Genomic DNA, 21637 nt, shown 5'->3' with positions numbered 1-21637 from the left:
TTTAATTCTATGAAACATGAGAGAGATGAAGAAGCTGCAAAAGAAAAGTCTGCAGCCAGCAGAGGTTGGTTCATGCGGTTGAAGGAAAGAAGCCATCTCCACAACATAAAAGTGTGAGGTGAAGTGGCAAGTGCTGATGAAGAGGCTAGAGCAAGACATCCATTAGACCTAGCTAAGATCACTGAGGAAGACGGCTACACTAAACAACAGATTTTCAGCGTAGATGAAACAGCCTTCTACTGGAAGAAGATGCCATCTAGGACTTTCATAGCTGGAGGGTAGAAGTCAATGCCTGGCTTCAAAGCTTGAAAGAACAGGTTGATTGTCTTGTTAGGGGCTAATGCAGCTGGTGACTTGAAGTTAAAGCCAACACTCATTTCCCATTCTGAAAATTCGAGGACCCCTAAGAATGATGCTAAATCTACTCAGCCTGTGCTTTTAAGTGGAATAACAAAGCCTGGATCACAGCGCATCTGTTTATAGCATGGTTTCCTGAATATTTTAAGCCATCTGTTGAAACCTACTGCTTAGAAAAAAAAGATTCCTTTCAAATATTATTGCTTATTGACAATGCACCACATCACGTAAGACAGCTGATGGAGACGTACGAGAAGGTGAATGTTGTTTTCAAGCCTGCTAACACAGCATCCATTCTGCAGCCCATGGATCAAAGAGTCCTGGGAATTTTGCAAACATTGAAAGTGGCCAATGTATCTTTACATGTACATGTATTCTTTAAAAAATGCATTCCATAAGGCTAGAGCTGCCATAGATAGTGATTCCTCCGATGGATCTGGGCAAAGTACATTGAAAACCTTCTGTAAAAGATTCACCATGCTAGATGCCAGTAAGAACATTCATGATTCCTGAAAGGAGGTCAAAATAGCAGCATGAACAGGAGTGTGGAAGAAGCTGAATCCAGCCCTCATGGATGACTTTCAGGGGGCTCAAGACTTTGGTGGAGGAAGTAACTGCAGATATGGTAGAAATAGCAGGAGAATTAGAATTAGAAGTGGAGTCTGAAGATGTGACAACCGACAGACATGTGACTGTTGTTAATGAAATCCACCACGAACAGGAGGGAAACAATGGGAGCAGTAAGTGGGGTGGAGAGTTCACAGAAGCACTTTGTAAGCTCCGGGGAGACCTGAGCCTATGTGAAGGGAGACACTGAAGATGCCAGTGGTCATCAGATGGCTGTGAGCTCCTTAAGAACGGCAATTGTGCTGTGTTTAAGGTCGCTCCCCCACGGTCCACACAATGAATATCTCTTGAAGTGCAGTGAATTGAACTGAACTAAGTTGATATGAGCTGGGGCAAGACCCATGAGATGCAGAATACAGACAAAATGAAATGTCTCTCTGAGAAAATGACTACCAGAAGTTTTTATTAGGTTTACTCTAGACTACAATTTGTAAATACGCCAATGTAAAGACATTAATCAGTGAGTAATTACATGCAGCATGCAATTCTCAACTAGCAGGGATGTGCTTAACACCTACTCTGTGCAGAGCCTATATATAAATTCAATATATAATGGACAAGTATTGTGTTTAAAAAGAAATCTGAAAAGGAGACAGAGATCAAAGACACCTCGCACCAATGGATGGGAACCCATCATCTCAGGGAGCAGTGCCAAGGGGCACAAAGCAAGCCTGTTGAGGGGAAGCTGCAGTCTTTGCCTGCACACTTGCAGGGGAGCTGTCAGAGGAAGAAAGGCTCCTGCGTGTGAAGCCAAGCCATCTACTGACAGGCACCCTCTCCAGGTTCCAGCTGTAAGCTTAGGGAAAACATCTGTAAGGACAAGTGACAGGAGTCCTGAATAGGGTAAAACTATTTCCTCTGCTTCACATATTTTTGTCGCATATCCGTTTAACAGAATGTAAGGAGTCATTCAGAGAAGAAGCAGTGGCTGATGAAAGACTCATTTCTTTCTAATTCAATCTTTTAAGGTTTGTTTTGTTTTGTTTTGAGACAGATTCTTGCTCTGTCTCCCAGGCTGGAGTGCAATGGTGCGATCTCGGCTCACTGAAACCTGCGCCTCCCTGGTTCAAGCAATTCTCCTGCCTCAGCCTCCCGAGTAGCTGGGACTACAGGCGCCGCCACCACGCCTGGCTAATTTTTTGTATTTTTAGTAGAGACGGGGTTTCACCGTGTTAGCCAGGATGGTCTCGATCTCTTGACCTCGTGATCTGTCCACTTCGGCCTCCCAAAGTGCTGGGATTACAGGCGTGAGCCACCGCGCCCCACCAACCTTCTAAGTTTTGTTGTTGTTGTTGTTGTTGTTGTTGTTGTTGTTGTGAGACAGAGTCTCGCTCTGTCACCCAGGCTGGAGTGCAGTGGCCGGATCTCAGCTCACTGCAAGCTCCGCCTCCTTGGTTTATGCCATTCTCCTGCCTCAGCCTCCCCAGTAGCTGGGACTACAGGCACCCGCCACCTCGCCCAGCTAGTTTTTGTTTTTTTTTTTAGTAGAGACGGGGTTTCACCGCGTTAGCCAGGATGGTCTCGATCTCCTGACCTCGTGATCCGCCCGTCTCGGCCTCCCAAAGTGCTGGGATTACAGGCTTGAGCCACCGCGCCCGGCCCTAAGTTTTTAAATGATCAAATTGGGCTCTTGGCAATAGACCACCTGTTCTGATTTCCTTCAATCCCATGAGAACTACTGTCCACGTCCACTAATGTGAGGACAGAGCTTGGTCCCTGGTTGCATCTAAGCAAAGAAAAGAACTGAAAGGGAAGTTGGGGGCATCCTCCTCAATTTCTTCATTTTGCAGATGAAAATCCAGAGAAGAGAGTGACTTGATCAAGGCCACAGGGCAAGTAAAGGGACAATATAAGCACATGAAAGGAGGTGAGTATCAAATACAAGAGTCTTATTTTCTTTCTCTATATGTGTTATTAACCTAGACCAATCAGAGCTGATGCAGAGAAAAGGCAAGACTTGTGAGAAAAAGATGTTGAAACGGAAGGAAAGAAGTCAAGAGAAGCTTGGCTGCCAACTTCAGAGCTCTACAGGACCGCAGAAAGAGGAACTGAGGCACACACCATGTCTCCAGTGGGAGCACCTGGCCCACTGGAGCCATGTTTTCTCATTAGGCAAGTAAAACAAGTTGATTTATGTATCGTTTTTTGGTTGCCTGTATAGCTTCTGAATCTAACTTACCTATAGCGTGTACATGTGGATGGGTGGAGACCTCGTGTAGGAACTGTCAGTCTCCTGTCTCAGCGCCTTACAAGCAAGGATTATGATGGATTCACCCTCACAGCCCCAGTGCTATGCGTGGCACCCAGTAATAGAGCAGAGCTGCCTGGGGAAGTGGAAGGCTTCGTGGAGATGTGACATTGAGGCATTTAAGAAAGAAACGGTGGCTTCAGAAAGGATGAAGAGAACACAGACGGCTTTCCAGGCAAGGGAAGCAGCTCTGTTTTCTGCTGGCCATGAGGAGCCTTGAAGACACGGATGCCAAATGCTACCAGAAGACCAATTAGACTTGCAGGGAACTGAGAGAAGCCTTGGCGAAGACGCTTGGGCAGGCTGCACAAGTGACAGGAACTTTTACATTTGGAGGGAACCTTCACTGGGGAATTTTATACTATTATGAATTAAATAAGTTTCACTTTCAAAAACATTCCTATCATTAATATTGCTCTTCCAAATGAATGATTCAAACCCAGCCACGCTTGTCATGAAATCAGGCCACTGGTTAAACAAGAGTGGATGATCACCTGCCTTATGAAATTCTTAAATTGAAATAGCTTAATTCATCCATTTGTATTTTGCAGGCCACAATCACAGTCTAATTAGTTTACCACAAACAGCACTACTCTGGACGCTTGTTCAATCTGCATTCAGAACAACTCTTCATTTGGCACAACAATATAGCTTTGCCTAATAAATTAAATCGGTGAGTATTAACTACCTGAATTATGCATGAACCTTTCTGTGTCAATGCAAGTTTGATTATTTAATTTGTGTAACTATATTGAGTAATTCACCTTTGAATTTCCCTTGCATGTGCAATATACAGGGGATAAAAAATACAAGAAGGAAAAGAAGATTTTTAAATGATGCCGACAAACTCACTTTCTGAAATGCACAAGCCAACTGGCTGTGCCTGAGTCCAGTTCCCAGCACAAGCAGAACGAGCAGGCCACGCCCAGGGCTCAGAGCACAGTTACGCCTGTCAAAGAGAGCTGTCCTGATCCCCTCCTGAAGCCACTGTGCTCAAGGAACCGTTAAAGAATGCAAGCGTAACAGCAGAATTCAGTATCTGCTGAAGAAGAAACATGTTCAGTCACATGTTGCTGTTCTCTCACCACTGAGTGTAGCAGTGGCGCAGACACCTCAGGGCCCACAATCGGAAGGCTGGCTCAAAGTCCACTGTCAACCTTCACTGCCCACCCCACCTGGGCAAATCAGCAACTTAAGGCCTCAGTCCATTCCTCTAAACAGTAAGAATGTTATCCACCTTAAACGGCAGGGGTGGAATTTGGGGGGCAGGGGAAGGTACCAAGAATTAAGTGCTCGGCACAGAGGTCTGAAAAGGCCTCAGTGTTGCTTCACCGAGGGCAGTCTCTCTGGGCCCTGTTTACTCACACACAACCTATAAATGAGTATAATCTGCATAAACTTAGTAACTTTGATTGTGGCCTGCAAATCACATTAATATACCCCATATGACCCCATAATAGAGCATCACTTAAATAAACCGTAAGCCACCAAAAATGTTTTCTGCTGAGGGGTGTATCAGGCAGGGTTCTCTAGAGGACCCATCAGACACAGTGTGTGACATGAGACATGAGGAGGGGATGTATTAGGAGAACTGAATCCCCAGATCACAGAGGCCGAGAAGTCCCACACCAAGCCACCTGCAAGCTGGAGAACCAGAGGAGCTGCAGGTCCGAAAGACTCAAAGCCAGCAAGGCCAGTGCTGTAACCCTTGGTCTAAAGCCCCAGGCCGAGGGAGAACCCTTGGGGAAAACCCTCGGGGCTGCTGCTGTCAGTCCTAAAGTCCAAAGACCAGGGAGCCCAAAGTTCTGATGTCCGAGGGCAGGAAGAGAAAAGTGTTCCAGCTCCAGGAGGGAGAGGCAATTCTCCCCTCCTCTGCCTTTCTGTTCCACTTAGGACCCCAGCTAATGGACGGTGCCACCCACACTGACGGGGGATCGTCCCCACACAGTCCCCCAACTCACACGCCAGCCCTCTCATGGACACACCCAGAGGCAACGCATTACCAGTTCTCCAGGTACTCCTCAATCCAGTCAAGGTGACAACTGAAATTCAGCAGCACGAGAGGAACTGAAGTTGTTCTCGTATCTGCTAATACAAATACACTTGGAAGGGCATCTTCATGCATACCTTTTTTTTCTAGTTTTGAATTATTTTAAGGTAGAGGCAACATATAGAAATGTCACAGCACAGATGATATGTGTTGACATGCAGCCTTCTTAAGACATTGTACCAACTTACATTGGCAACAAAAACATATTAATATGTCAGTCTCCATAAACTTCTGTCAGCACTGGAATTAATGTAAAAAAATCCATGCATATATCCATAATACATATACATATATATAATATATACGTACATACCTACATAATGATGGCTCAAAGCTATGTGATTTTTCTTTCAATAATCAACACTTAATTAGTAATTCCACGAGGAAAAAGGATTAGAAAAACCAGACTGTTTCTTGCTCCATAATTAGACAAGGAGCTCCTTGAGGGGAGGAATAGTAAGGTCTCGTTTCAAAATTGACCATAGTGACAGAGGAGTGTGGCAGGTTCTCAAAACACGCCAAAAACTGGCTCAGAAAGATCAGGCTGCTCACCAGCAGGGCTGTCCCCTAAAGCCACACACACAGACTCTCCATAGAGCCACACATGGTCAAAGCCATCAGCAGGCCCAGGAAACACTTCCAAGAGGGCTGGAGACAGGCAAACAAGCATTGCCAGGCAGCCCTGGGTGCCAGCCCCTCCACATCTCTTACCTGCAGCTCAGGCACTGTTGTGACGCAGAGGGACGGGGGGCACAGACCTTGGCAGCACATGACCAGGAGCAATGGAAGCAGGGTTGCCACATGTGATCGTTCCAGCATGTCGAGCTTTGGTGCCCCATATTATCTCACCTAATCCTCACAGGTAAATATTATTTTTTTCTCCAATTTCTAGATGAAGAAATTGAGGCTCAGATCATGACACCTGCCTGAGCTGAAGTCGAGGCTAAGTGATACAGCCAGTTCAAACTCATGTCTGGCTTATCTTGAAACCCACGGCCTTACCTACAGCCTGTGGTTGTGCCTGATGGACTGAGCTGCAAGAAGGGACTGCCGGAGTCCAGGAACCTCTGTTGGCCAGCCCTCGACACTCAGTCTTGCTGTCACTCCAGCGATCATGCTGCTCAGTCCCTGGCCCTAAAAGACACCAGATCTGCTTTGTCCTTTAAGCCACAACCAGGCTTCCTCCGTGGGCAAGCAGACTGGCAGAAAGAACAGGTACTGTCCCTGAAGAGTGAGGAAACATGGGCTCGAGTGTGTCGCCTCCCTCTTAGAGAGCAGCCCTGTGATACTGGACGAAGCCATGGTGTCTTGGGAGGCCCCGATGTGCTGGATAACGGGGCCTTCCCTGGAGTTGCGCAGTCCTGCCAGAGGCCCAGTGCCTGCCTCTGGAACCCTCAGTCTGCCCATGTAGATGGGATGGTAACGCCTGCCCCACAGGGTCTCTGGGGGTTAAGCTGATGATACATGCAATACACCCAGGGGTTCTATAAGCAGTGGCTCCTTTCTCTCATTGGGCCTCTCTGGACAAGCAGATACCACACTCTGGCTCGGGGAACAATTCTGAGGATAAAATGAGGTAACACACACAAAAGCTCTGAGCAAATCGTTAAGACAAAAGCAGCTAAGAGATTTTGAAACACATGCATTGCGTCATGACGAGCAGTAGGGAAAAGACAAAAAACACCATAGCCCAGTGGGGTTGATCCCGGGGAAACAAGGACCAGTTAGCCCTGGAATCCATCAGTGCGCTATGCCACATTCACAAGATCAATGATTAAAATCACACGATCATCTCAACTGATGCAGAAAAAGCCTCTAACGAAACTATAAGACATAAAATAGAGCAGCAGCTGTCAAGAGTCTGGAGTAGAGGCCAGGGTCGCCTATAAGGGAGTATGAGGGGACATTTTTTTAAGGTGAAGAAATTGTTCTGCATCTTTATTTTGTTGAGTGTGATTTCACTCAAAACTCACAGAACTGTACACCAAGAAGAGTGAACTTCAGCACATGTAAACTATATTTCTATAGATCTGAATTTTTAACAAACGAAGAGGCAGCCGGGCACAGTGGCTCATGCCTGTAATCCTAGCACTTTGGGAGGCCGAGGCGGGCAGATCACAAGGTGAGGAGTTCAAGACCATCCTGGCTAACACGGTGAAACCCCGTCTCTACTAAAAATACAAAAAATTAGCCAGGTGTGGTAGCACGCGCCTGTAGGGGGCTGAGGCAGGAGAAGCACCTGAACGTGGGAGGCAGAGGTTGCAATGAGCCGAGATCGCACCACTGCACTCCAGCCTGGGCGACACAGTGAGACTTGGTCCAAAAAAAAAAAAAAAAAAGGAGGAAGAGGAGGAGGAGGAGGGAGGAGAAGGAGGAGAAGAAGAGGAGGAGGAGGAGGAGAGGCAATCCACAAATATACACTAGGAGAACGTGTCATATGTCTTCAATCTCTCTATTCAATGCATATATATATATCTCTTCACTATATGTGTGTATACATAACATAGTGTCACTATATGTATATAAATATATATGCATATGTATACATATCTTCACTAGATACATCTTCACTGTATATCTGACAAATTATTTAGATCCAGAATATTCAAGAACTCCTACGAGTCTATAAAAATACAAACAACCCATAAAATGCACAAAAGGCTTGAACAGACACTTCAGAAAGGAAAATATATGAATGGCCAATAATCACATGAAGAAGTGTTCAATGTCCTTAGAATGAGGGAACCATAAATTATAATCAACGAAAAGATAATCATCAGAATGACTACAATTTAGAATGTGATCCCACTGTGCTACAGTGAAGATGCAGAGCACCGGAGCTCTTACCTGCCAGGGGAATGTAAAACTGAGCAACGATTTTATCAAACTGTTTTGATAGTTTCTTATAGTTAAACCCACACTTAGTGTATATGACCTAACAATTCTACTCCTTAATAACTACTAGTATTTCCAATCTACCAATATTTCCAGGAAAGAAAAATCATGTCAACAAAATTACTTGAAAAATGTTCATAACAGCTTTATTCATAATAGCCAAAAACTGAAAACAACTTAAATGTCTATCAATAGAAGAATAAACAAATTACAGTATGTCCATGCAACGGATTCTAACTGAGCAATAAAAAGAAATGAACTACTGATACAACAACTGGGTTGATCTCACGAACATTACACTGAGCAAAGAAGCAGGACAGAAGAGCAGCTGAGATGCCTATTATGTGACACTCTAAACTAGGCAAAGGCGAAAACATCAGAACCGAGGACACCTCTAGTTAGGGTATGAGGATTAACCTTGATGGGATACAAGAGAACTTTCTGGGGAGATAGAAATGTTCTAAGAGGGAGAAGGTTTAATAGAATGTCTCCATCCATCCAAACTGTAGAGTTAAGATGTGTGCGTTTAAATGTGTGTAGCTTTACCTTGAAATAAAGTAACTGAAGCTCATTATCATCATGATTCTCCACACCGTCACTCAGTACAGGATGATGACCTGGGCAGAGATGATAAAGATGGGAATGGCTCAACGCTGATGATTACTGAAGCTGTTAAATGGATGTGTGGGTGGTTCCTCACATTCTTCTGTTTACTTTCTATATGTTAAAAGTTTTCCATAGTAAATGAGTTAAATTTAATCACCTATTGCATCCCTGATACAATCTGCCTTGCACATTCACACCTGTGACCTCATTAAGTCCTCCCAACAATCCTGTGAGGCAAGTCCATTGTCCAGGAGAAGAAAATGAGATGTGGAGAGCCAGCCAAGGACCCCCATGTTGCCTGTCAACCCTCCCACTACTGACCAATACAGGTCTTTACCGTCACAGACAGGAAGTGCTCCCGATCACGGACAAAGTCCCAAAGGCATTGCCGGGCAGACAGCAACGGAGTGAGTAGTGCAGGGCAGGTAAGCAGAGCTCACTGAGGTCCAGAGGGCAGGAGGCACGCAGGGCTGCTTTCCTGACAAGACTCCTCCTCCTCCTCCATCCCTCCAGACCAGGGACACCAGAGTGGGCAGGCCCTACTCTTCACCTCTCAGGACACAGCATCCCCCAAACTACCCAGCAATCAGAACTCCAGTGGTCACAGCCACGCTTCACTGTCCCCTAAGGAAGAAATGCTCAGAAAAGCCACTACTTTGGGCTTCAGGGCAAGTGTATCCCCTTCCAGCTTTTCCCCGTCCCTCTTCCTCATCTCCAAAAGGGAGGCCACTTCATCAACATCTGCCTCCCGTCCACCACGGTACCTCCGTAGGGGAGGAAGGAGAGGCACAGAAGATGGCAGGGTGGGAAGGATACATGGGGTTCTTGGCTGAAGTCACTGCACTTAACAAACACTTACTGGGCTCTCACTGTCAGCTGGACTTTGTTCTGGGCACTTGAAAAACTCAGAGGAAGGCAGTCCCCGCCCTGAGGGAGCCAATTCCTTAGGAGAAGACAAGCAAGATCAAGCTGTGAAAGACCTCAGCTCAGTGGAGTCCCAATCTAGTTGTGGGCAATGCAGGCCTCTTAAAAGAAGGGCTGCTGGGTGGAGAGCTCTGGAGGTCCTTCAGGAAGAGAGAACGTCGGGCAGGGACAGGAAGGGGTCAGAGGGCAGGGACTACGGGACCACAGCAAGTAGCTGGGCTTCTGGTGTGTTGCTTGCCAGTGCTATGACCTGAATTCAGATGCTGATCCCTGTAAGCATCTCAGGAAAATTGCTACCCGATTTTTTAGATGAGGGGACTGGAGCCCAGAAGAGAGACATCACTTGCCCAAGGTCAGCCTTCATGTTAGAAGAGATCTGAAGCCTAGACCTCCTGCCTCTGACCCACTCTCCCCTGTAATAAAAGGAGGCAGTGTGTGCCTATCAAGAAGGTGACCATCAGAGCCCTGCAGACAGGGCTCGGCCCCAGAGCAGGTGACTCCAGAAAATCACCTCCCTTCTTTGCCTCCTAGGCCCCGTGTCTTATAAAATGGAGTTACCGACACCTACCACACTGGACTGTTTTGGAGGTTAAATACTATAATGTACATAAAATTATTCACAGAGAAACTATGTTTTTATTGTTACTCTAATTATAAATATTATTTTAATAACTCTTGACTGGTTGGGGCCAACTTAGCAGCAGCTCTGTGTGGTCATCACGGAGTAAAGACAGAGAAGATCAGCCCACAGGCAGCAGTCAGCGCGAATGGTCAGATCTCAACTCTGTCAATATGGACAAAGTCCCCACATCCCTCTCCTCCTCCAGCCTGCTTACTGCCACCATGTTGGATGCAAAGGCACTTATTCCTCCTCCATTAGGAGGGTTGCAGCCCCATTGAACTGCCTTCGCTGCCGCCATATAAGTAGTTAGCCAGTGTCATCACTGCCACCACCATTATCAGCTCCAACATTTGTTAAGCATGTCCATTATATGCACATCAGTGAAGTGAGCACGGCACAGCATCATCCCCCTTCTTTCCTACAACCATTTTCCCTTAGGAGAAAAGAAGAGGCTGCCAAGTGTTCGGACGCCCCTCTCTGCTGTAGAGCCAATGTCTGTGATATTTCTAGGGCTGCACACATGTTCACCTTGAGCTGCAACAGCCACAAGGAAAACGTCCTTCTGAAGCGGGACACGGAGCATTCTGACTCACTTCTGCTTAGCTGCCTTTTGCTGTTACTGATTTGAAGCAACTAAACATTGGAGTGAAATCTCTTATGATAGCCCACTTCTAATGCAACAATAATGAGAAGAGCAATGCTATTAATAACAGCTAACAGGAAGCTCTTGCTTTCCTGCAGGCTTTGCACATGATTCTTGTAAGCCTCAGGCCAGTCCTGAGAGGAGGTGCTATCATGACCCCCATTTTACAGATGAGGAGATGGAGAGGCGCAAGCTGTCCAACCACTTTTAAGCAGTGTATACATACATAGCATCACTGTGATGAGTCTACATAAGGAAGACAGTTTCTGATTTGCACATGTGGAACACAGCATGGCCTATAAATGTCCACTTGATGACATCACTGCCAAAATGGCACCCCGGAGAGCCTCGAGAAGAGCTGCCCTCCCCCGGCTGCTGTGCGTGTGGCCCTTGCTCATCAGCGGGCCTTCGGTGACACTCTCCAGTGACCACTGTACGAGCCGCATCCTTGCTTTACAAAGTAAAAAGTCCACAGACGCTGTTCTTTCTGAAAAAGCCAGGATCTAGCCAGGATCAAACATCAAAGAAAGTGAGGTCAAAGAAAGAGTGCAGAGGAGAGCTCCAGGCCTCCTGGGCCAAGGTGTGCATCCATCTGCATTCCACGCTGTGTCCCTCGGGCCGTGGGGACCATCGCCTCTGGGTGCCCATCTGAAACTCAGAGATGACAACACCCAGTTCCTAGGCCACTCATTGTGTGGTCTGAATATGATCACGAAGATCAGCCATGGCACCCCAAGGCTGGCCTTGGCATCAGTGCCTAGTGTCACACAGCCCCACCAAGACCACATCCAAGCTGCTATGAGTTCATCCATGAAAACAACTATCATGCGCTAGTTAAAATTTGTAGTTGCCATAGATGTAATTATATCTGACATAAACATAAAATGTAAATAACATTTATATAATATATAGAAAATATAACCACAAAATCAGCAGGGTACAATAGTTCACATCTGTAATCCCAGCATTTTGGGAAGCTGAGGCAGGAGGATGGCTTAAGCACAGGAGTTTAAGACCAGCCTGGGCAACATAGCATGACTCTGTCTCTGCAAAAAATTTAAACATTAGCTGGGCATGGTAGCACACGCCTGTAGTCCCAGCCACTCGGGAGGCTGAGGCAGGAGGATCGCTTGAACTCAGGAGGTAAAGGCTACAGTGAGCCTCGATTGTGCCACTGCACTCCAGCCTGAGTGACAGAGCCAGATCCTATCTCAAAAGAAAAAAAAAAAAGGAAGAAAATGTAACCACAAAATATAAATGTTATATGATACATACTTCTTTGTATATTGAACAAATATCTTCCCATTAGACTGAAAGCTTCATGAGGACAGGAATCAAGGCTCACTTGTTCCACACAAGATACTCAATAAATAATGGTTGAGTAAATGAATAAATTGGTGAATGAACATAATCGTTGCTCTTAGGGAACATGCAGCTTAGTGGAAAAGAATAAAAAATAAACAGATAATCTAATGACTTTCCAACTTTCTTTTCTGGCATCTCACAGAGTTAGGTACCAAGGCAGGTGTGACCAGATGCCTACTCTCAAAGAGCTGACCCCAGAGATCCCAGCCTGAGCCCCAGGGCCAAGGCAGCCCAGAGAAGGTGCCTTCTAATATCTTTTGCTTGCACGCATTTGAGCAGGGCAGGTGCTGGTCAGGGGGACTCCATGGCCAAGAGGCAGGTCGATGTGACGTGACAGACAAGGCAAGGACACAGAACAGGGAGAGGACCCTTCCCACTGCGGACATAAGGAGATGCTTCCTGAACATGGCAGCAGCTGGGCCAGGCCCCAGGGATGGGACCGGAAATGCTGAGATGGGGAGAAGGCAATGCAAGCAGAAGAATGATCGCCTAGAAAACAGAGAGGCAGGAAAGCTGAAGAACCAAAGGGCCGGAACAAGAGAAACCTGGGAGAGGAGACAGAAAAGGCTGTGGTGGCCCCAGATAGAAGAGTCCAGCATGGACAATCGTGGTGTTTCTTATGGAAAAAACATGACTTTCCTCAGAAAATCAAGAACTTCACCCTGCATTTGTCATGGAGATAAAATAATTAAGATACAAAGTGTGAAAAACCAGTAACACTAGTAGAAACACTGCAAGGCAAACTGTCTTCAAAGCATGCGGTTCATCTCTATTTAACTGGAAATTACTCTGAAAGAAAGAAAAACTGTCCCGGAATCAGCTTCCAGACAAGAAAGAACCTGTTCCAAACCATCTCTTTGTGCTTTTCTCTGCGTTCAAATGTCCCCACACTGTCACTTGCAAGAATACAAACTTGTATAGAATTTTGGAAGAACTTTTTAGAGAACATTTCATTTTAACAAAAAGCAAGAAGAAAACTGCGAATGTGCTAGTGGTTTTATAGCAGTGCCATGGGGAGACACTGCCATCATGCTCAGAGAAGGACAGGTACGCCGGAGTGGCTGGACTCGAGTTCAAGCCCAGGCTTTGCAGCACTCTTTGACCCCACCAAAATCTTGGCCTCAGGCAGGGATGGTGGAGTGGCAACTGCACTGGATGGAGGCTTAGTGAGGCACAGGGTTGAACACAGGGGAGGGCTTCCAGAAATGGGACAGAAGGCCAAAGGTTGGATGGCCAGGGATAAATGGATGGAAAAGAGCTTCCTAGGTGGGGAAAGGAAATTATTCCAGGAACTGAAGGCAGTACGGGCAAAAACCTGAATTGCAAGGACAAAGAATGGTCTGGTGGAGGAACTGCACCCACTTTAAGAGGCAGCAGCTCAGGGTTGAGAATGTGTCATCTTCTGAGGAGCCCATGCAGGAACTGAGAGGATGTCACATGCAGGTACACAGGAGCCACAGCCCCAAACTCAGAGGTCTGTGCTCTAACACTAGGTCAGCCACCTCCCCTCCCTGCTCCTAGTCACCACCAGTCAGCAGGGGGCCTGCCCAGCAATGGCTCAAGGCTTTTCAGCTCTGACATTCCTAAAGCAGGATGGATCCTATCATCTCTCCAGCAACTGTACAGCTTTCCAGCCTTGGATGGTGATATGGTTTGGCTGTGTCCCCACCCAAATCTCATCTTGAATTGCGGCTCCCATAATTCCCATGGGAATGATGTCATAGGAGGGACCCAGCGGGAGGTAACTGAATCACGGGGGCGGGTATTTCCCATGCTGTTTTCATGATGGTGAATAAGTCTCATGAGATCTGATGGTTTTATAAAGAACTGTTCCCCTGCACACATTCTCTTGCCTGCTGCCATGTAAGATGTGACTTTGCTCCTCATTTCATTCACCTTCCGCCATGATAATGAAGTCTCCCCAGCAATGTGGAACTGCGAGTCCATTAAACCTCTTTCCGTTATAAATTACCCAGTCTCAGGGATGCCTTCATTCACAGAGTGAGAACAGACTGATAAAGATGGCCAGAAGCAACAAAGAATCTGAGACGAGTTCAGACCTTGAGTGGGTCACACTTAGTTCATTCTTGTTTCTGCTCCTTTACCAGGTGTCTGAATTTGGCAAGTTTCTTAACTTGATGAGGCCCCAGAGAAGTAAGATAACACCCCCTGCAAAGTGCCCCCAGGACCAGAGAGGTCACAAGCAGAGACTCCAGCAGAAAAGAGGCACCTGAGGAAGGGCAGTGAAGTTTGTTGATATTTATTACAAGTGCTCTCCCTACACTCAAGGACCTGGACTGCTGTTCTCCCCACTTTATAACAACAGTGGCACACTGGCAACAGAAACATCTAATTGTGCATAATAATAAAAAGGCAGGCCAGGCACGGTGACTCACGCCTGCAATCCCAGCACTTTGGGAGGCCAAGGCAGGTGGATTGCTTGAGGTCAGGAGTTTGAGACCAGCCTGCCCAACACGGTGAAACTCCATCTCTACTAAAAATACAAAAATTGGCCAAGCATGGTGGTGGGTGCCTGTAATCCCAGCCACTCGGGAGGCTGAGGCAGGAGAATTGCTTGAACCTGGGAGGTGGAGGTTGCAGTGAGACAAGACTGCACTCCAGCCTGGGCGAGAGAGCAAGATTCTGTCTCAAACTAATAATAATAATAATAATAACAGTAATAATAATAATAAAGAAGGAGAAGGAAGAGGAGAAGGAGGAGGAAGAGGAGGAGGAGGAGGAGGGAGGAGAAAAGAGAAAGAGGGAGAAGGAGGAGGAGAAGGACGAGGAGAAGGAGGAGGAGAAGACGGAAGAGAAGAAGGTGAAGGCATCACTTTCCTCAGTCAGATGTTATTTCAGCTCAAAGTTTGCTTTAAGAAATGACACTTTGGAATTAACGCTGTTTCATCAAAAGGCCAAGATTCCCAAGAAGAGATATTGAATGATCCAGGGGAATCAAGTACATACAAGGTCAGAGAAGGCACATATATAGTCAATGATGAACATTCCGTACCATGCATGGGTCCTTAATAGTTCTACCTGGAACTTAATGCTCAGCACTGTGGAAATTGAGAACCACACGAGTGAACTTTCCTTCCGCTTGCAATGCACAACAGCTAACAGTACAAAACACCATACCACACTCATTCTTGTCTTAGTCCATTTGGTGTTGCTGTAACAGAATACCCGAGGGTGGGTAATGTGTAAAGAAAAGAGGTTTATTGGCCGGGCGCGGTGACTCACACCTGTAATCCCAGCGCTATGGGAGGCTGAGGTGGGTGGATCACGAGGTCAGGAGATCAAGACCATCCTGGCTAACACAGTGAAACACCGTCTCTACTAAAAATACGAAAAAAAATTAGCCGGACATGGTGGCGGGTGCCTGTAGTCCCAGCTACTCAGGAGGCTGAGGCAGGAGAATGGTGTGAATGCAGGGGGCGGAGCTTGCAGTGAGCCGAGATCGTGCCACTGCACTCCAGCCTGGGCGACTAAGTGAGACTCCATCTTAAAAAAAAAGAAACAAAAGAAAAGAGGTTTGTTTTGCTGTGATTCCGGCAGGTGGAAAGTCCACAAGCATGGAACTGGCATCTGTTCAGCTTCTGGTGAGGGCCTTGGGCTGCATCAAGATGTAGCAGACAAGAAGAAATGCCCGAGGGCACGTGTAAAGAGATGGGCATTAGGAGTGGTCTTGCTTTATAACAACCCGCTCTCATGGTGACTGATCCAGCCCCATGACGGCGAGAACTCTCTCAGGAAGACAGCACCAATCTATTCCGGAGGGTTCAGCCCCCATGACCCAATCACCTCCCACTAGGCCCCACCTCCCAACACTGCCATGCTGGCAATTAAACTTCAAGTAAGAGTTTTGGTGGAAATAAACCACATCCAAACCGTAGCACCTGTCACACTCACATACCCTAAAAACATGAGTTCTAGTGCTATGGCCAGAGCCTTGATCATGCGTGTAATGACCCTGCAAATGAACTCAAGTGCCAAAGAAATAGGTACAGAACCAGAAAGCTTCTGTTGAATGCTTCAGAGTACAGAGTGCTTCACGTCCACTCTCTCCCTAGGTCCTCACGGAAGGACTGTGGGGAAGGCGTTGCTATAGCCCATGGTGTCCACGGTACAAAGCCTAGACTTCTCCTGTGCCACCAGCCAGGAAAGCCCCTTCCTCCAGGGAGGAACCCACCCTGGCTCTGGAGGTGTAACCAAAGTTTTATCAGAGAGGCAAGGCCAAGATTAACCATCCTATGCCATCTATCCCCAGTGTCTCTGCAGCTGAGAACCCTCCTTCTTCAGCAGCACACTCCACCTGGGCCTCTGCTCCTCACAGTCCACTCCCACATCTCAGGCTGCTCAGCACCCATCAGCCTGGAATTCCAGCGCTGGCGCCTCTCCACACAAGATGGCTCCAATGTCTTCTCTTTATTCTCAGCATTTTGCTCCATACAGTCAAGGTGAAGAATAAAATCAACGCAATTTTTTTTTTTTTTTTGAGACAGAGTCTCACTCTGTTGCCCAGGCTGGAGTGCAGTGGCACAGTCTTAGCTCACTACAACCTCTGCCTCCCAGGTTCAAGCAATTCTCGTACTTCCCAAGTAGCTGGAATTACAGGTACCCGCCACCACACCTGGCTAATTTTTGTATTTTTAGTAGAAACGGGGTTTCACCATGTTGACCAGGGTGGTCTCGAACTCCAGACCTCAGGGGATCTGTCCTCCTTGGCCTCCCGAAGTGCTGGGATTACAGGCGTGAGCCACTGCACCCAGCCAATCAGTGCATTTAGAAATGCACATTTGATTCCTCTGTAAGACATTTTGCATAAAAACACTTACAAATGAGGGGAAACTATGTCAAGTCACATGTTCTTTTGGGGCGGGGACTGGAAAAAGATAGTCACTCAAGTGTTTCAATCCGCTATTCTCTCAAGACAAGGCTGCCTTCCCCCCACCAGTCCATGTGCCTCTCAGTCCGTATCTCTGTCCTCAGCATTGCGTCCAAGGCCCAGCCTACGGGAGGAACTCAGTGAAAATGACTTAACTAGCACGCACTGCAGTTTGTAGATATCAGTACCATCTCTGCCTCTCCCAGGGGACCACGCACACCCGTGCTCACCTCCAACTGCTCAGGCCCAGCCTTCTCTAGCACACGGCTTGTCTTCAAAGCAAGCCTGGGAACCAAATCAAATTGAAACGTGCTTAACAAGGAAAGGATGTTGTCAGTGAAAGCAGCAGCTTTAAAATGTTTTGACCCATTTCTTCCTTATCTGAAATGTGAGTTTCTCTCCAGCCCATACGAAAGCCACATGTTTCTGTTATCAGACCCAACAGCCACATAAAAGCCACATGTTTTTCTGACCTGGGCCCAGCAGTGATTTTTTTTTTCCTAAGAATTTAAGGGAAGGAAGAACCTGAAACACAACATTAGACAGCAATGTGTTTTCTAAGGATGAAAAATGTGCTGAATAAAGTGGGGAATCATTTTTTTTCCTTGACACAAATATAACTCCATCCCAGCTTGCCCCAGTGAGAAGTAATGCCCAGAAGCATTAGCAGAAAGGGCATCTGCATTTCCCAAATAATAAAGGCAGGTGAGAGGCGAAAGTGCCACCATGTCTTGATACGTTAATGCATTTTAACAACCTAATTAACATTAGGTGGTGACAGATACACAAAAGCAAAAGGGTTAAGGAGTAAAGGAATAAAGGAATATAAATGACTGAACTTGAAAATACTGCTTTGAATAGCCTAGCCTTTGACAAACTGTTATTAACTTCATATTTTTCCAGCCTGACGTTCACATTTTTTCTGCTAGAAATACAGCTTTTGCAAAACATTGTTAAACACATTCTTTTCTCCTTTTGTTAAACAAAATACATCTAAATGGTCTGATTTAGTTCAAGATTGTGTGGTTGGAGGTCACAATTCTATGAATTTCAGACAAGGAGCATCCTCAAACTCAGCTGGTCACACTGATTTGGGACTGCTTTTCTGGGAAGCAATTTAACAGCAGGTAACAAAGGACTTAAAAACGTTCTCATCGGCCAGGCACAGTGACTCACGCCTGTAATCCCAGCACTTTGGGTGGCCGAGGTGGGCGGATCACAAGGTCAAGAGATCGAAACCATCCTGGCCAACATGGTAAAACCCCATCTCCACTAAAAATAAAAAAAATTAGCTAGGCATGGTGGCATGTGCCTGTAGACCCAGCTACTCAAGAGGCTGAGGCAGGAGGATTGCTTGAACCCAGAAGGCAGAGGTTGCAGTGAGCTGAGATCACGCCACTGCACTCCAGCCTGGCAACAGAGTGAGACTCCATCTCAAAAAAAAAAAAAAAAAAAAAGTGTTCACATCTTTGGACTCAAAGTAATTCTACTTCAGGGAATCTATCCTAATAATACGACCAGGAAAATCTTTCCACAGAGATAAACAGTGTTAATCACAGCAGTGTTTAATAAAATTACCAATAAATGGGGCAGTATCTCAATGTCTAACATTTGGAAAAATATTTAGAATATTCTGATAACATCATAGACAGTCTTTAAAATTACACTGACAAACATTGATTGGAATGGGAAAATGCTTCTGTATTAGTGCTGAGTGGAGAAGGCAAAGCACAGAAACACACACGCAACTCGGCACCCAGGGAAGAGTGAGAACCACAGAGAGAAAAGAGAGGACAGAAATCTCAGCTCCACCGTTCACAAGCTGCGAGGTCTTGGCCAAACCACCTAATCTTGCTGCCCTTCCATTTCTGTTTGTGTAAACTGGAGAAAAGAATATCCACACAACGGTTTGGTGGTTTTTTTCTTTCTTTCTTTCTTTTTTTTTTTTTTTTTTTTTTTTTTGAGATGGAGTCTTGCTCTGTCATCCAGGCTGGAGAGCAGTGGTGCGATCTTGGCTCACTGCAACCTCTGCTTCCTGGGTTCAAGTGATTCTCCTCCCTCAGCCTCCCAAGTAGCTGGGATTACAGGCGCGTGCCACCATGTCCAGCTAATTTTCGTATTTTTAGTAGAGATGGGGTTTCACCACGTTGAGCAGGCTGCTTTTGAACTCCTGACCTCGTGATCTGCCCGTCTCAGTCTCCCAAAGTGCTGGGATTACAGGCGTGAGCACCACACCTGGCCCGGGCTTGGGTTGTTTGTTTGTTTAAGAGTCAGGGTCTTGCCGTGTTGCTCAGATTAGAGTGCAGTGGCTGTTCACAGGCACCATCATCCAAGTGACCGTTTTAATAAAAAGCTTAGAATAGTATGCATCATGGAGTAGGCACTCAGAAAATGGTAGCTATTATTATTATAATTGTACATAGAAAAAGGAATAAAAACATAACATGATTGAGGCTGGGCAGTAGAACCATGGTTAATTTTTTTCCTCCAACATTCTTACAATTTTAGCATCTTCTATAGTAAACATGTTATACTGCTATAATGAAAATCAATCTCTATAAATCTAAAACTGTCCACTTAAAAATCCTAAATAGATAGGGTAATAAAAATATTATTAGTCTCCTCACTTTCACTTCCTTTCTGCCTCAGATGGGAACCCAGCTGTTTTAATCCATATATAACGGCCAATCCGTGGCAAACAGGCTGAGTGTGTCCCTTTTCTGGTTAAAAGCCTTCAATAGTAGCCTATAGCCTACAGGATGATATCCAGGCTCATCGCATGACACTCTAGGGTCTTCATGATCTGACCCCAGCCTACCTTTCTAAAAGGCCAGCATGGAAATCAGAATGTATCACTTCCCCAGTGCTAATGTTGCCTTCTGAGTTCTGCCCCAGAGCCACCAAGGACAGGGCTGCCCTCTGACTGACACGCAGGCCCAGGACTGTCCAAGGCTCCCTGTGATAAGCAGCATCCTGAAAGATCTGGCGTGGTCCTCGGCCTCTCAGCCAGGTGATGCATCTGTCAGAAAGCCCTGGCTCTGGGGCCTGAAACTTCAAAGGGTAAGATAAGGTTTTTCCTCCCTTGGAGACGTTTACTAAGCATGAGTAACTGCCAGCCACAGGGCTAAGCTCTTGTCTGGTATCTTCTATCCTTGGAGAAAGTGCATCAATAGGCTCATGTTACAGACAGGAAACTGGTATCTAGTGAGGTATGGTAACTTGCCCAAGAGGATAGGCCTGGGATGAGAGTTAGGCTGGACTCTGAGGCCTGTGCTCGCAACGCTTGACTCTGAAAGCTTTCTATCTGTGTGATCTATAGCCAAACCAGGTACAGATTCATGGATAGTGGAGATGGGGGTGCGGGGAGAGCACACTCTGCAGAGCTCCATGTTTCTCTGCAAACACCTTTTGCAAACCTTATGCCCCATGACTCTTTGAAAAAGAGAGCTCCCCAACGCTCCACAGTCTCTGCTGATGCAGTTACACGCATGATGGGGACTATGTGATGAAGGCTCCACGAGCCCACACGCCCACTTCCAGCAGGACTACACCACTGGTGCTTATTTTACACTTTGGGTTCCCTCTGCTTAAGTATGTTTGCAGAAAGAATCTTACTGTCTTTAAAAAAAAAAAGGCTTGGAAACCACTGGTCTAGACTGAAAAACAGAAATTTCAACCTCTTGTATCTTTACCATCCTGATAAAATCTCTCTCTTTAAATATAAACCATCCTTTCTTTTCCATGCAGAAGCTCTTTCTGTTGTCAAATGAGAACCACCAAAAACTCTCCCGAATGGAAACGCCAGGGAAGCCCCGTCAGGCAGCCTGGCCTAAGCTCTGGGGACTGGGTTCGCTGAAGCTGACGTGCTGGAGGGAGCCCAGGACTTTCGATCCCACCAGGTGACCGATTCTGCTGTTCCAGAGTGAGCATCCCTCTTCTGCCCTGCCTACTCACTCAGAGAAGAAAGGGGCAAGTCGTGGACTGCAGGAGCCTGCTGAGGTCCACGCCACCCTGCCCCTACAAAAGCAGATGACAGCCTCTGCTGCGGGGAATCGTGTCCCGATCTGGCGCCTTCCACATGGGGAGCTACAGCCTATCCCTGTCAACGCATCCCCTCTCATTTCTCTGATTCATTGTTAAAAATAAACATTTCTTCTTCAAAGTGCTGGCAGAACTCTCCCCTAAGCCTATTGCTTCCCCCACCCACCCCACAACCCCTTAGGAATCGCTGCAGTTTTTTCTAAGGGTAGGCTGGCAGAAGGAAGGAAAAATGAAGCCGTTCAGACTTGCACACACAACTCTAAGAAGACTTCTCCATTTTCTAACTATGACTTTCCCCACCTGAAGCAGAAGGCAACCTAGCAGGTTGCCAGATCCTTCCCATCCTCCTGGAGACTAAACCAGAAACACAG

The 21637-nt window shown here is 46.4% G+C and overlaps 2 protein-coding genes across 8 annotated transcripts in view; one reads left to right on the top strand and one right to left on the bottom strand.

Moving 5' to 3' along the window:
* Positions 1–21637, top strand: part of CHRAC1 (chromatin accessibility complex subunit 1) — an 873427-nt gene that overhangs the window by 426413 nt on the left and 425377 nt on the right. The window contains exon 1 of one of the 4 annotated variants that reach the window (XM_050800245.1): positions 13350–13353. The exons of the other annotated variants lie outside the window; for them this stretch is intronic. The gene's annotated coding sequence lies outside the window, so the exon portion shown is untranslated. Of the gene's footprint in view, positions 1–13349; positions 13354–21637 lie in introns of those variants that run through there. 4 annotated transcript variants of the gene reach the window in all.
* The window catches only part of TRAPPC9 (trafficking protein particle complex subunit 9), a 723405-nt gene that overhangs the window by 330505 nt on the left and 371263 nt on the right, over positions 1–21637 (bottom strand). The gene's annotated exons all lie outside the window — the stretch shown is intronic.

The sequence above is a fragment of the Macaca thibetana genome, chromosome 8 (assembly GCF_024542745.1).
Source record: "Macaca thibetana thibetana isolate TM-01 chromosome 8, ASM2454274v1, whole genome shotgun sequence".
Classification (NCBI taxonomy): Eukaryota; Metazoa; Chordata; class Mammalia; order Primates; family Cercopithecidae; genus Macaca; species Macaca thibetana.
Note: the sequence above shows the minus strand (reverse complement) of the source record. Positions and strands in the feature narration are given on the sequence as shown.